The following is a 14,744-nucleotide window of genomic DNA, read 5'->3' on the forward strand; positions in this document are numbered from 1 at the left end:
GTATTAAAAAAACTAGCTGAAAATTTCCAAATTCCTAGCGCGGCAGGCGGCGGTAGAAATGTACACCCCTACTAGCGCTGTAGCAACTGGGCATGCCCCCCCCCCCCCCCCCACACACACACACACACATAGCCGAGGTCTGCAGTACATTTGTAAACAGGAAACACGACACAACACGATCGTAATTTGTAAAGGACGTTTCAGGTTACTGTTCGTTGTTATTTTCTCTGACACTACAGTACACTGCTGCTATTCTCTCGAATTAGCCACTCAAGTAACATTTATTACAAATTATCAGTTGCTTTATTCAGTATTGGTAATACAGATAAAGCTGAATTAATATTTATTGTGCTTTAGTAAGGCATGCCTGCTAGTAGTACCTTCCTTTTTCTTCCAGTTTCACAGTAATGTACAATTCAATTATCGTTCTCAATTTAGAGATGAAGAAAGTGGTTTCCAGCCGAAATTACCTACTTGTTCTGAGGATATACATATGTGTCATTTGTTAGTTGATTTACTTGACAGTCATTAGAATGATATCAACATTTCGCTTGAAATTGTGGATACGTTAGAAGAAATAGGAAATAACTGTGACGATAAAAAAAAAACACGTACTGCAGCACCTTTCAGGGACAAAGGAAAAGCAGTGAAATACTGGTTAAACGATGGAGGGAAAAAACGCTTGAAGTTACGCAATGTGTGAAGTCCTTTTCGTTTCGTAAAATCAGAGCGTGAACCGTACAAATGGAAGACTGAATTACATGAAGTAAGAAATATGCGCCAAAGGGAAACCCTAAACCATCTGAATGAAAAACTGTTCGAAAGATTTAGAACCGCTCGCGAGAGGCTACGCATCGTTACCGATGGAGATTTATGAGACTGGGCCCTCCGAATTGCATCTGACATAAACATTGCTAATTTCCAGGCTTCGTCGACCTCGCTACGCGGGTTCAAGAAAATGTACAAAATAGGGAGTCGCGAAATTACCAAATTTACGTCACGTAAACGTGTAGAGCAGCTGCCAGTGATAGACAATGCTATAGAGAAATTCATATCTGACGTAAAGACGAAACTTGCTGTTATCAGCACAACTACTGTTTATAACACTGATCAGGCAGGTATCGTGAAAGAACTGCGTGCGCACCGCACTTTATCATTTCGAGGTGAAAAAACTACGGAATCGGTTTCCCAAACAAAGAGTGCAATGACACATTCATATACGATAATGGCAGTGATAAGTATGATTGGTTTACTGTTTCCACAGGTGTATATCTGTCTTCAAGAATTGCAAGGCAAATTAGGACCAAAAAATAAAAATGGACTATTTAGTTGCAAAGATCTTGTGACCGACGTATCAAAATCTGGAAAAATGGGAAAGAATAAATTTCAACATTTCGTTCGAAACGTATTTCTACCAGCTGCGGAAACTAATTCATTGCTTTTGTTGGATTCAAGGTCTGGACATAACAACGCCTCTGTTTTTGTGGAAGACGACGAAAAATCTGTAGATGTTATGTGGATTCCGCCTGGAACTACTAGTGCGATTCAACCTCCAAACAAAGAATTTTTTCGACAGAGGAAAGTATTTTTCAGGAAATTATCAGACAACTAATTTCCGATACCTCTCTCTCATTTCAGTTTTACCAGCGGAACAGTATTCTCAAGCTCCAGTCATCTGTGCGTTACCAGTTTTCTTCCCCAAGGTTTACGAATATCATCAAGTATGCCTGGTATGTAGCGCAATGTGCTGAACAACGGCCGGGACCATTTCTAACTCCATCCCAGTTCTATCTAAATAAAATTAGTGGTTGTAAATAGTTTTCACGGGTTTCCCGCCGTTGTGCAAATTCCACAATATTTCCTCGGAGCAGCTGTCCGACATTTTCAGGTGTTTTTTTTTTAATTGTATTTCAATTCCCCATCGGGGCGGGATGGCAGCAGCATATGCGATGCTCTTCAGCCGAAAGACATAGAAACAAACAATAGAAGACATTTAAAAATAACAAAGGAGAGAAGATGGTGAACACAGATATAAAAAAAGGGGGAACATCATGGAAGGCAATATACAAAAAAACGGGGTGGCTGTAAAATGGAGATAAAAAACTGTTTAAAAGTAGCACACACAAAAAGCCACACACTGCGACAATTAAAGGAACACAAGGCACAGCATGACCGGAGCATAAAAGGTATCGACGGATGGCGTAGCACATAACAAACACTGACGGCGAACCTCAAGGCAGTACACAATTAAAATCACACCTCTTGACGCACAGGAGAAACGGCACTAAACACAATACTGATGTGGCACACCTTCAGGTGGTTCAACCTTGCTGGTGGCTAGGTACGACTGACGGTATCCGCACACCGACGCCCCGTTTTTAGAATACGTGCGCGAAGAATGCGCAGCCGCGGAAATCGCGCATGCGCAATGATTTGCCATATTCAAACTCCCTCTGCTGAAAATCGCAGAGCGGCTGACCCACACGTGCGCTGTGCGCTGCGTTTGTCAACACTGCGGCCAGACGTTACTCACAACGGCCGTACTAGGCCAGTGTTATGAAGGGACTGTTAACGAAGAATCTTGATTTTCGCGTCGTGATTTAATAGCTTCCTTAATGACGCAGTCCCATAAAGATGATGCCGGGGATCAAACTTCCGTCTTTTCATAAATCATACGATGTCCTGTATTCTGACAGTGTTCCGCAATCGCCGACTTTTCCGGTTGACGAAGCCGTGTATGATGTTGATGTTCATCGCAGCATTCTTGTACCGTGCGGCATGTCTGGCCTATACCGGGTGTTACAAAAGGTACGGCCAAACTTTCAGGAAACATTCCTCACACACAAAGAAAGAAAATATGTTATGTGGACATGTGTCCGGAAACGCTTACTTTCCATGTTAGAGCTCATATTATTACTTCTCTTCAAATCACATTAATCATGGAATGGAAACACACAGCAACAGAACGTACCAGCGTGACTTCAAACACTTTGTTACAGGAAATGTTCAAAATGTCCTCCGTTGGCGTGGATACATGCATCCACCCTCCGTCGCATGGAATCCCTGATGCGCTGATGCAGCCCTGGAGAATGGCGTATTGTATCACAGCCGTCCACAATACGAGCACGAAGAGTCTCTACATTTGGTACCGGGGTTGCGTAGACAAGAGCTTTCAAATGCGCCCATAAATGAAAGTCAAGAGGGTTGAGGTCAGGAGAGCGTGGAAGCCATGGAATTGGTCCTCCTCTACCAATCCATCGGTCACCGAATCTGTTGTTGAGAAGCGTACGAACACTTTGACTGAAATGTGCAGGAGCTCCATCGTGCATGAACCACATGTTGTGTCGTACTTGTAAAGGCACATGTTCTAGCGGCACAGGTAGAGTATCCCGTATGAAATCATGATAACGTGCTCCATTGAACGTTGGTGGAAGAACATGGGGCCCAATCAAGACATCACCAACAATGCCTGCCCAAACGTTCACAGAAAATCTGTGTTGATGACGTGATTGCACATTCGCGTGCGGATTCTCGTCAGCCCAAACATGTTCATTGTGAAAATTTACAATTTGATCACGTTGGAATGAAGCCTCATCCGTAAAGAGAACATTTGCGCTGCAAAGAGGATTGACACATTGTTGGATGAACCATTCGCAGAAGTGTACCCGTGGAGGCCAATCAGCTGCTGATAGTGCCTGCACACGCTATACATGGTACGGAAACAACTGGTTCTCCTGTAGCACTCTCCATACAGTGACGTGGCCAACGTTACCTTGTACAGCAGCAACTTCTCTGACGCTGACATTAGGATTATCGTCAGCTGCACGAAGAATTGCCTTGTCCATTGCAGGTGCCCTCGTCGTTCTAGGCCTTCCCCAGTCGCGAGTCATAGGCTGGAATGTTCCGTGCTCGCTAAGGCGCCGATCAATTGCTTCGAACGTCTTCCTGTCGGAACACCTGCGTTCTGGAAATCTGTCTCGATACAAACGTACCGCGCCACGGCTATTGCCCCGTGCTAATCCATACATCAAATGGGCATCTGCCAGCTCCGCATTTGTAAACATTGCACTGACTGCAAAACCACGTTCGTGATGAACACTAACCTGTTGATGCTACGTACTGATGCGCTTGATGCTAGTACTGTAGAGCAATGAGTCGCATGTCAACACAAGCACCGAAGTCAACATTACCTTCCTTCAATTGGGCCAACTGGCGGTGAATCGAGGAAGTACAATACATACTGACGAAACTAAAAGGAGCTCTAGCATTGAAATTAAGCGTTTCCGGACACATGTCCACGTAACATCTTTTCCTTATTTGTGTGTGAGGAATGTTTCCTGAAAGTTTGGCCGTGCCTTTTTGTAACACCCTGTATACCTTGCCGCACACTGACAAGGAATCTTGTACACACCACATTTCCTCAGTCCAAGGTCATCCTTAACCGTACCCGACAGGTTTCTCAGTTTTGCAGATGGTTGAAAAACACACTTAATTCCGTATCTTCCGAGGACTCTCCCGATTCTTGACGACATGGCACCAAATTACGGCAAAAAGGCCAAAGTGGTGGGTGTCTTCGTATCTTCATTCTGCTCCATAGATTGAACTCTCCTGGGCCTGAATTCATTACGTATCTGTCTCTCAGAATAACCGTTTTGTCGGAACACTGTCTTCAAATGTTGTATTTCACTCGACAGGCTCTCAGGATCAGATACCACAAGTACCCTATGAACTAACGTACGCAATGCACTACCGTACTGTGCAGGATGATGGCAGCTTGTGGCCTGAAAATATAGATCTGTATGCGTTGGCTTGCGGTAGACGCTGGGTCCGATGGTTCCATCTGCTTTCCTTTGTACCAAGACATCAAGAAAAGTTTGTGAAGTTTATATTCGGGTGGAGCTAATTCAGATGCTGAAGGAACGTAGGTAGAGTATCAAGTCCATGTGGCCACATCACAAATGTATCATCTACATACCGCAGAAAACAAGAGGGTTTGAGAGTGGCTGACTGTAGTGCTTTTTCTTCAAAGTCCTCCGTAAAATAATTGGCCGCCACAGGAGACAGAGGGCTTCCCATGGCGACACCGTCCACTTGTTCAAAATATTGGTCTTGAAATAAGACGTATGTTGAAGTAAACACGTGTTTGAATAATGCTACCACGTCCTCCTCAAACTTGTTGCTAATGAGCTCCAAAGAGTCCTGCAAGGGCACCTTTGTAAATAAAGACACAACATCGAAACTTATTAACAGATCCGATGATTGCAATCTAAGGGTTTTCAGGCAATCTATGACATCTTCAGATTTCATTCTCTGAAATTTTGGACCAGTGCTAAGGAGAGGTGGAGATGCAATTCCGTGTAAAGTGCAGGATCTCCACGCATGTCACGCTTCCATACAAATTAAGAGAGTTAAATTCTTTCTTCCCTGCGCCATTTTGCATACCCCGTCAAGAACAGTGCGATCACCATGCAAAATAATACTCACTGAATAACAAAGTTTCGCATTGTGGCTCTAACAAGATAGAGTTGTATCCTGTATGCCGAATATTAGCTCCAAAAACTAAAAACTAATAACACAGCGTTCATAGGCAATGTTTGCTACCTCGTGTTCTCTTCCGTCTCCTCTAGTATAAACGATTCTACCCATAAACAAGCGAATGGTAGTGAATTTTCTGCAACTACGCATTAGCACGTGTTCGCTTTCATTCGCTCCATTTTAACCAGACTTTTGGTGCTTAAAATTGGTGTCTGTGAACTCTGAATAATTCCGCTACGCGGCGCTGCGTGAGTGATTCGCCGAGTCCCGCGCTAGGCGGGCAGGGCTGTACAAACCGCTGTTCTTCGTGCGGAAGCAAGAACATTTTTATAGAAAACACTTGCAGTGGCTCTTAGCAGCTAAAAGTGGCAGTGCTTTTCTTTCGTTATCTACTTCCTCTGCCGAGCGGTTCTAGGCGCTTCAGTCTCGAACCGCACGACCGCTACGGTCGCAGGTACGAATCCTGCCTCAGGCATGGATGTGTGTGATGTCCGTAGGTTAGTTAGGTTTAAGTATTTCTAAGTTCTAGGGGACTGATGACTTCAGATGTAAAGTCACATAGTGCTCAGAGCTATTTGAACCATTTTTTTTGTATTGGTTGATGATAGCAACTTTAAGCATGTTCTCAAAAAAGGAAATAGAAAGTTAAATTTATATTTGTAAGCTGCTTTCTGTTCATAAAATGTATATTATTTTGAAGCAATAATAAATTACAGTCAAAAATATGTATTATGCGACTTCAATACTAGCTCTCATTGCTTGCGTATTAAGATTAGAGGAAGAAAAGAACTTGTTAATGGATAATCGAACAATTACACTAGTCAACAATAGCTTTTTGCCAGAAAGGTTCCAGTGATTTTAGGGAAAATTATGGTCGGTGATGATGATGATGTTTGGTTTGTGGGGCGCTCAACTGCGCAGTCACCAGCACCCGATGGTCGGTGATGTCGAACATATTGCCTTGACTCAAGAATGGCTAAAATAAGTGTAACTGGAGATATATGTTTGTCACAGCAACCTAGAAGGATCAAGACTCTACGTGAATCATCGATTTCTTTGGAAAAACACATGAACACCAAGTCACCGAGTCGTACATCGACCTAAGCGAGATATGCCTGGTTCACGAAGTCACTGATGTTTGTCCTGTGTTGTTACGACGTACACTCGGCGCTTAGTAACAACGCAACTCGGTGGTTTATATAGGCTCTGCTGGAGAACTCATTTTTTTACCTGCACAAAATGAACACAAATTCTTGTTTGTGTTTATGGATATATTTTGCAATAATGTCATACACTTTACATTACAAAAAATACCAGTGTTCACAAGTATATAGGCAGAAAACACATTGCTGCAACATGTCAGTCACATACAATAAAAGTGAAATTCACAATTTTTCCTGCTCCTCTGTGATGTTGTCCTTGAGGACCACGTAGCTTGTTCCCACCGATCTTTGGTTGCCCTGCTATCCCACATGTAAATGAAACACGGGTATTTTGTGTGTCCACCTTGATGGCCAAGCAAGATATACAATCTTCAGGTCAAGGCACATATACTACTGTTGCCCTTGATAACGGAGCTTCTCCAAGACCATTTTGATGCTCTGATATTTTTCCGTAATTTATCTTGAGTGCGCAACTGCCACAGATGCATAATAGTGACTGTAGTGCAGTAAGACGCATTTTAAGCTTTGCGTGGACCAGTTTCCAAAAATCTGCTAATATTCTGTTCGATATTCCTGTAATACAAATTCGCGGAAAAGTCCTGAAATATTTCTGCCGTATATAAGTTTATCGACTTGGCCAAGATATGGCAGAAGTTGATCTTGTTTTGTCAGATAAACTGTTGTTTTAACTCCTGGTTTTAGACAGTTCTTTTCTTTTAGTCTTGAAGCTAGAACTTCGGTAGTTTGCCCTGACAGATGGAGGTTTCGTAGCAGATCGTTCAGTCCTTGCTGGCAGAACTGCTGAGGCGTTTCGCATTCGTCATATTCATTTCTACTGCTCCCACGTATGTGTTACCTTCCTTCACTGTGTGAAAAGGCTATATCAGGCAGTGTAGTAAATACTGCTATGGAGATATATTCGCTGTGTGCCACAGGTCGTCTTGCTGATTCCAAATCTTGTCATTGTTTTTTGTACCTATTGAACCCTGTCACCTTCACTACACAAAAAATAATTCTTCGAAGTAGTTTGTGTGTTCTCTCCACATCATAGGTACATCGAATTGTAAACTTATTTTTGCTCCAGTTTTCCACTGTTGCAAACACTCCATCCACGTCTTGCATGCCTTATGAGGACCCCACGGCTTATTTTGGCCACCGAGTCGTACATCGACCTAAGCGAGATATGTCTGCTTCACGAATTCACTGATGTTTGTCCTGTGTTTTTACGACGTACACTCGGAGCTTATGTAACAGAAGGCAACTCGGAGGCTTACATAGGCTCTGCTGGAGAACTCATCATTTTTACTTGCACAAAAAGAACACAAATTCATGTTTATGGATGTATTTTGTAATAATGACATACACTTTACATCACAAAAATATCAGTGTTCACAAGCATATAGACAGAATACACATTGCTGTAACATGACTGCACCTATACATAACACTCAAAGAGTGATATAACGTATCACACAAACTAGAGCCAGTTAGACGAAACTATTGTCATATTTGGATTCAGCAACCACGAAAACATTCTAAAAGTGTTGAAGCATTGCAGGCAACGAAAAAAAAAGTTTCATTTGTTGACAAGTGTTATCTACCATAAACTTGATTTCAAACATTGTGGGTACACAGTGAAGATTGATGAAAAGCAGTGGATTTATTAAAACGACGTCAGTGAGCAGTGGGTTTATTAATACGATGTCGGTATGAGATCACAGACAATCCTGCTACATAGCAGCGTTGAGTTCCCGTCCGCCGGCCGCGGTGGTCTAGCGGTTCTAGGCGCTCAGTCCGGAACCGCGCGACTGCTACGGTCGCAGGTTAGAATCCTGCCTCGGGCATGGATGTGTGTGATGTCCTTAGGTTAGTTAGGTTTAAGTAGTTCTAAGTTCTAGGGGACTGATGACCACAGATGTTAAGTCCCATAGTGCTCAGAGCCATTTGAACCATTTTTTTGAGTTCCCGTCCCCAGAGGTGCTGGTGATTGGTGGGGGTCCTGTTGATTCTTTACAGGTAGTGCACTGCGCAGCGTACCATGGAACCAAGTGAAATTCGTTGAAGGCTTCAAAAAATGGTTCAAATGGCTCTGAGCACTATGGGGCTTAACATCTGAGGTCATCAGTCCCCTAGACTTAGAACTACTTAAACTTTACTAACCTACGGACATCACACACATCCATGACCGAGGCAGAATTCGAACCTGCGACCGTAGCAGCAGCGCAGTTCCAGACTGAAGCGCCTAGAACCGCTCGCCCACAGCGGCCGGCTGAAGGCTACAATGAGCTCATACATACAGTGACTTGTAATTGACAACAAATCGTGTTTCCTCATTTCGTGACTTATTTGTGACACTTGTCTAGCACACGGTAAAGATTAATACTCTATAATGATAGAAACTATGTAGCATGCTGCGACAAGAGTTTCTCCTGGCGTATACAATACTCATATAGCTTATGGGAATGCAGCCGGGTGACGTCATCGACAACTGCTGATGTTCCGATAGGAGACTACCCTGTCATTTTCAAGGCAAAACTGCAGCAGGAAAGAGCTGTGCAAGGAAAGTTAAAACCCTGGTTTACAGAGAAATTCTGGAAAGATCACTCACACACACATACACACTCACACACACATACACCACACATAGACACACTGTAAACGGTAGAGACACCGCCCCCTTCAGAGACAGACGCCAGGAGTTATAGATGATGGAAATATTACTGAACGTGTACACCCAAGAGTCATATTACGGCAGCAAAGAGGACTGCTTTACGTTCATTTACAGTTGTTCTGGACAAGCAGAATTACGCTCAAAAGATACGGTGTTTACTGTGTGGTTTAACGTATCGCAGAATCGGTGCCGATGCCACAAAGGAGTTGAGTAAAAGACTAACAGCATCCTGAAGAAAAGTTCATTGTCGGAGGAGTCTGTCAAGAGTCTTATTACATTTTTTACTGTTCCTGCTACGGTAGATGGCCTTTCGAAGATCCACAAAGAAGGTGTTCCTTTTCGTGCGGTTGTAACATTGGTGCCGCGGATACATGTCGTGTAGTAAAAAACCTTGCTACTCTGCTGAGCCAAGTACATGGTCGGTGTGAAAATCACATTAAGGACTCGACGGATTTCTTTCGTCGATTAGAGGGAATTCGTTTAAATGACTCAGATATTCTAGTAAATTTTGATGTATTCTGTCTCTTAACTGGAGTTCCACTCAGTTATTCGTTACGGTTAACTAATGTTAACTTTTGTGTAGAATTAACGAACCTGTTTCGACATGTGTTAACTTTCACTTATTTCCAATCATTTTTTTCAATGACCAGTACTATGAACAGACAGATGGTGTTGCGTTGGGAAGCTAGTTAACACCTATTATTGTAAATTTGTTTACGGAAGGCTTCAAGGAAAGTGCACTTCGATCGGTAGCTTTGAAACCTGCGTACTTTACAGAAATTTAGAAGACAATTTCGTCGTTTGGCTTCATGGCAGTGAGAATTTGAACGACTTTTTAGAACACCTGAATTCAGTCCACCCGAACATACGTTTCACGATGAAGGTGCTAAAGGATGGTTTCCGTTCCTTCCTTGATGTGCTGGTCAGGAGGAAGGGTATGGTAGGTTTAGACATGAGTTTTATATGAAGTCTACGCACCCTGACTTGTACCTACAGGCTGCTCGTTCTCACCACCTGACTCAGCATGGAGGGATACTTCGGACCTTGGTTCACAAGGCCCAAGTCACTTCAGACCCTGACAGTTTGTCAGTTGAGTTGAACCATCTTGTGGTCGCCTTTCGTCAGAATGGGTTTAGTGAAAGAAAGATCAAGCGTACGTTATGGTATCGACCAGTCTTACACTGGTTGAATGATGATAATACCGAGTTGACACTAACGTTTACGGTCTTATGCCTTAGCCTTACGCAAGGAGCATTTCCAAAAAGACTGGTCGTATTTCCCGGAAATATGATGTGAAATGTATTTTCTGGTCCCATCTAATATTATGGTCCTTTCAGATTCCGTTAAGGATGATCTTGGTTTGCGTAAGGCGTGCGACTATCGCCTTCCTTGCAGTTGTGGCATGTCATTTATTGGTCAGACTGTCAGAACCGTGAAGGATCAGTGTACTGAGCGTAAGCGTCACACACCCTTAAAACAGCCGAACAAATCTGCTATTGCAGAACATTGACTAGGCACCAGTCACCCCTACGGAATATACCAAAACGTAGATTGTTATTAAGGAAGTATTTGAATTTCATTTAGTAATAAGTTTACAAATAGATATGGAGATTTTCTCTCAAATTTTGCGTGGCATCTTGCTCTTTTCTTTGTCAAAACCGGAGGGACAGAGTTAATTTTATCTCACCCATTGTTCAGTCACTTTCACTATCGATAATTTCTGACGTCGGTCATCGTTGTTGGTGTGGTGGCGCTAGTGGTGTATATGTGTGTTACCATTCTGGAATTGCTCTGCAAACCTGGATTTTAAATTTCCTTGCAGAGAAATGATTCCCTCATAGACCTGCATATTTAAAAAAAACTGTATGTCTTCTGTAGACTATTCCTCACTCATTGTCATTAAATATTGCTGTCAAAGAATCTGTTTTGAAGAAGAAGTGGAAGATGATGAGGTGAATTTTTTTCGAAGAAAGCTGTGATCGTCCAACAAACGAATGATAAGGGACGCAGAGGAGAATCAGCTTTCACTTCGAATCGGAAACGAAACAGATACAGAAGAAACAAAACGTTGGTCAAGGAGATATACTCACCAGAGGTGGTGGAGGAGGAGGAAAAGGTTAGTCTTTTATGTCCCATCGACAACGATGCCATTAGACAAGGATCACAGGCTCGGGTTTTGGAGGAATGGTAAAGGAAATTGGCCGTGTCCTTTCAAAGGAAACATCCCGGCATTTACCTGAAGGCATTTAGGGAAATCACGGAAAACCTAAATCAGGATGGCCGGATGCGGGTTTGAACAGTCGTCCTCTCGAATGACAGTCAAGTGTGCTAATCACTGCAGCACCTCTATCGGTAGAGGTGATGTAGGGAATATCCGCAAGCCATAAAATACGATGTGCGGACGGATATTTTAACCCTGCATCCCACTGTTCGTTTTGTTAACTTCAAAAATGATTAATAAAAATGAGATCTGATCCTAATTCAGCAGTCTAGTTCCTGCGCCACTGAAACTACGAAGTAAAGCCTGTGATACTGAGATGTTTCATCCTTGACTCCACATCAGGACTTCACACACCTTTTCAGTCTGAAATCGTAGGAATGACACGAAGCAGATTTTATTGCGTGTGTTTTGAGGTGTTGTGTTTCGTGCTGAGTGTCAATAAGGCAGGAAACTGTCAATTACAATCACAGTGCCAAGTGCCCTCTATTTTATGAGCTCAACTGTACACTCCGTAATATGATTGCATCTTGAGTAACAGAGTGGGCTGTTCATATATGTGCCATAGTGGGAGAACAATGTACCTTCTGAGTATAATTCGACCTTGAATCATCTGCTGGCCTACATCTGGAGGGAATAGCAAACACATGGCTTCATCATGCCATACCTCTCTCCTAAACCACGTCACATTCTCCACTTCCTTTCCCTCCCCCTCCCCTCTCTTAATTTGTGACCTTTCCCCTCCACCCCCATCCATCAACTTTCCGTCACACCCCACCCCTAAGCCATACCACTTTCTTGAAAATAAGCTGGTCGGAGAGCTTATAAGTCAACACACACACACACACACACACATAACATCCCAGTATTTCACTGCCTATTAAAACTGCACTCCCAGTCACACCATACTATTTTACAGGCCACTGAAACGAAAAAGACAATTAGTATATACCCCGCAATCAGACACCTTGTTCCCTGCACCTCATTTTGTGACTGCAGAACTTCAGTGTTTGTATCTCACTTGGTGCAAGGCTCAATGTCCCCTCAAATTAAACGATGTTATTTCCGTCTCTAAATTGCCTTTATTACTTATCCAAATACATGACAATATTCACACTTATGGTGTAACTTACAGGTTAAGAGGCACTTGAGATACAAAATATGACTGGGTAGTTTTGTATTTCCATCTTTAAATTTTCCATATTTTGTGTCAAAATGTTTAAATATATTGATGCTACTGCTACAGTTTACAGGCTAAGGTACAATAGTTCGATCTCTGTATGCCAATTTGTGGAAGCTACAAGAGACTCTAAAATTAGGTGCCACATCGCTGTTTGCAAGTCCAAATTGTCTATATTACTTTTATCATATATATATTACTGATGTTGCTTACAGGCTAAGGTATACTTGACGCCTAACACATGACTGTGGCGTTCCAGTGAATGCTGTTTCCATGTCTAGATTTCCTGTATTAGTTTTGTATGCCAATTGGAAACACAGTGGCTAAAAACAATATGTTAAGCAGACAAGGTAGTAATGGCTGACGATTCCTTTTAAGCCTTCTTGGGGCCATGTTACTAATGATATGAAAACGAACTTCGATCACCTTACCAAACACAATTTCAGGGGGAGATAAGATAATGCATCGTGTTCTGCATTAGAAAAATATAGTTGATGTTACGACTGTGCATCTTCATATTTTCGGGGCCCAAATACTGATCCATAAAATTTCGGGCGCGCAGCCGCATAAATTTATGCGGCTGCACGCCAGAAATTTTATGGATCGACATCACGACTGGCTAATACAGCGTTTTCTATTACTTTTTTTATCATAGGCCTACTTGAGGTTATGTTCCACTAGTGGTACGGTACAAAAACTAACTATTAGGAAGACTGCAACATTCACCTATCGGAAATATGGTGTCAGGGCTCTCTAAAAAATTTCACAGACTTTATTCCTTTCCTGTCCATAATCGACTAGTACATAATACCAAGCACATTTATCCACTAACCTCACATTTTCTGACAGTTTAGCAGAGGAAACAGTACATTAACGACACGTTTTCGTGACATCTTCAACGCGGCGTATCACATGAATTACATATTTTCATAATACACAGGTATAAGTACGAGAAGAACCAAATACGATACCGTAGCGTCATAACCTCTTGTATCAAAGACATTCTTCATTCTATTAATCGTACTACTGCGATGGACAAGGTTCCAGGCAGAGGGAACTAAAATCTCCGATCATGAACAAAAATTCGATCTTTGCTCCAAAATGAAACAGCATTTTACAGAAATCGTAATTTGTCTGTATTATTTATCAAAATACATAGAAATCTATTCTATAACACTACAGAAACACATGGCTCACTTACTGGCACCATTTTGAGCTTCTCTCTGGTTTCGGGTGGCTAGCGGAAATGGTAAAGACTGCCAGTCTTGCTTGCGAGATTAAGGCGGAGCTCACCATCTGCAGCATCCTCGATAGAACCGACTGTGGTCCTTTGGTGCAGAGCCCAAGGTTCATCGACGTTATTAATATCGAACTAAAAGTAATACCAACATTCTGAGCAAATGTCCTGAACCTTCAATAACACACAATGGACATTTTGAAGCCAGTTCTTCAAAAGAAATCTTAAGTTTGGCATCTTTCTGTATCTTGAAATCAACTAGCTACCCGAAACTGAAAGAGATGGTTAAGAAAAAGACGTCATACAGAACAGAAGTGTATTCAAAACTCTGAGTAACAATTGTCGCTCGGCAGATGAGAGAAGTGTCCAGGACTCGGTAGAGGGCTAGGCAAGAAAATTGGAAAAAAAGACCAACTTGTCTGATGTAAAAAAATGGCTGGAGTTTATTCCAGAAAATTAATGCTATAGGGGTTCAAATGGCGCCTGGAAAGCCACTAACAGACATGACATCTACATCTACATCTACAGCCATACTCCGCAAGCCACCAGACGGTGTGTGGCGGAGGGTACCCTGAGTACCTCTATCGGTTCTCCCTTCTATTTCAGTCTCGTATTGTTCGTGGAAAGAAGGATTGTCGGTATGCTTCTGTGTGGGCTCTAATCTCTCCGATTTTATCCTCATGGTCTCTTCGCGAGATATACGTAGGAGGGAGCAATATACTGCTTGACTCCTCGGTGAA

Source organism: Schistocerca piceifrons, chromosome X (assembly GCF_021461385.2).
Source record: "Schistocerca piceifrons isolate TAMUIC-IGC-003096 chromosome X, iqSchPice1.1, whole genome shotgun sequence".
In the NCBI taxonomy this organism is placed as follows: Eukaryota; Metazoa; Arthropoda; class Insecta; order Orthoptera; family Acrididae; genus Schistocerca; species Schistocerca piceifrons.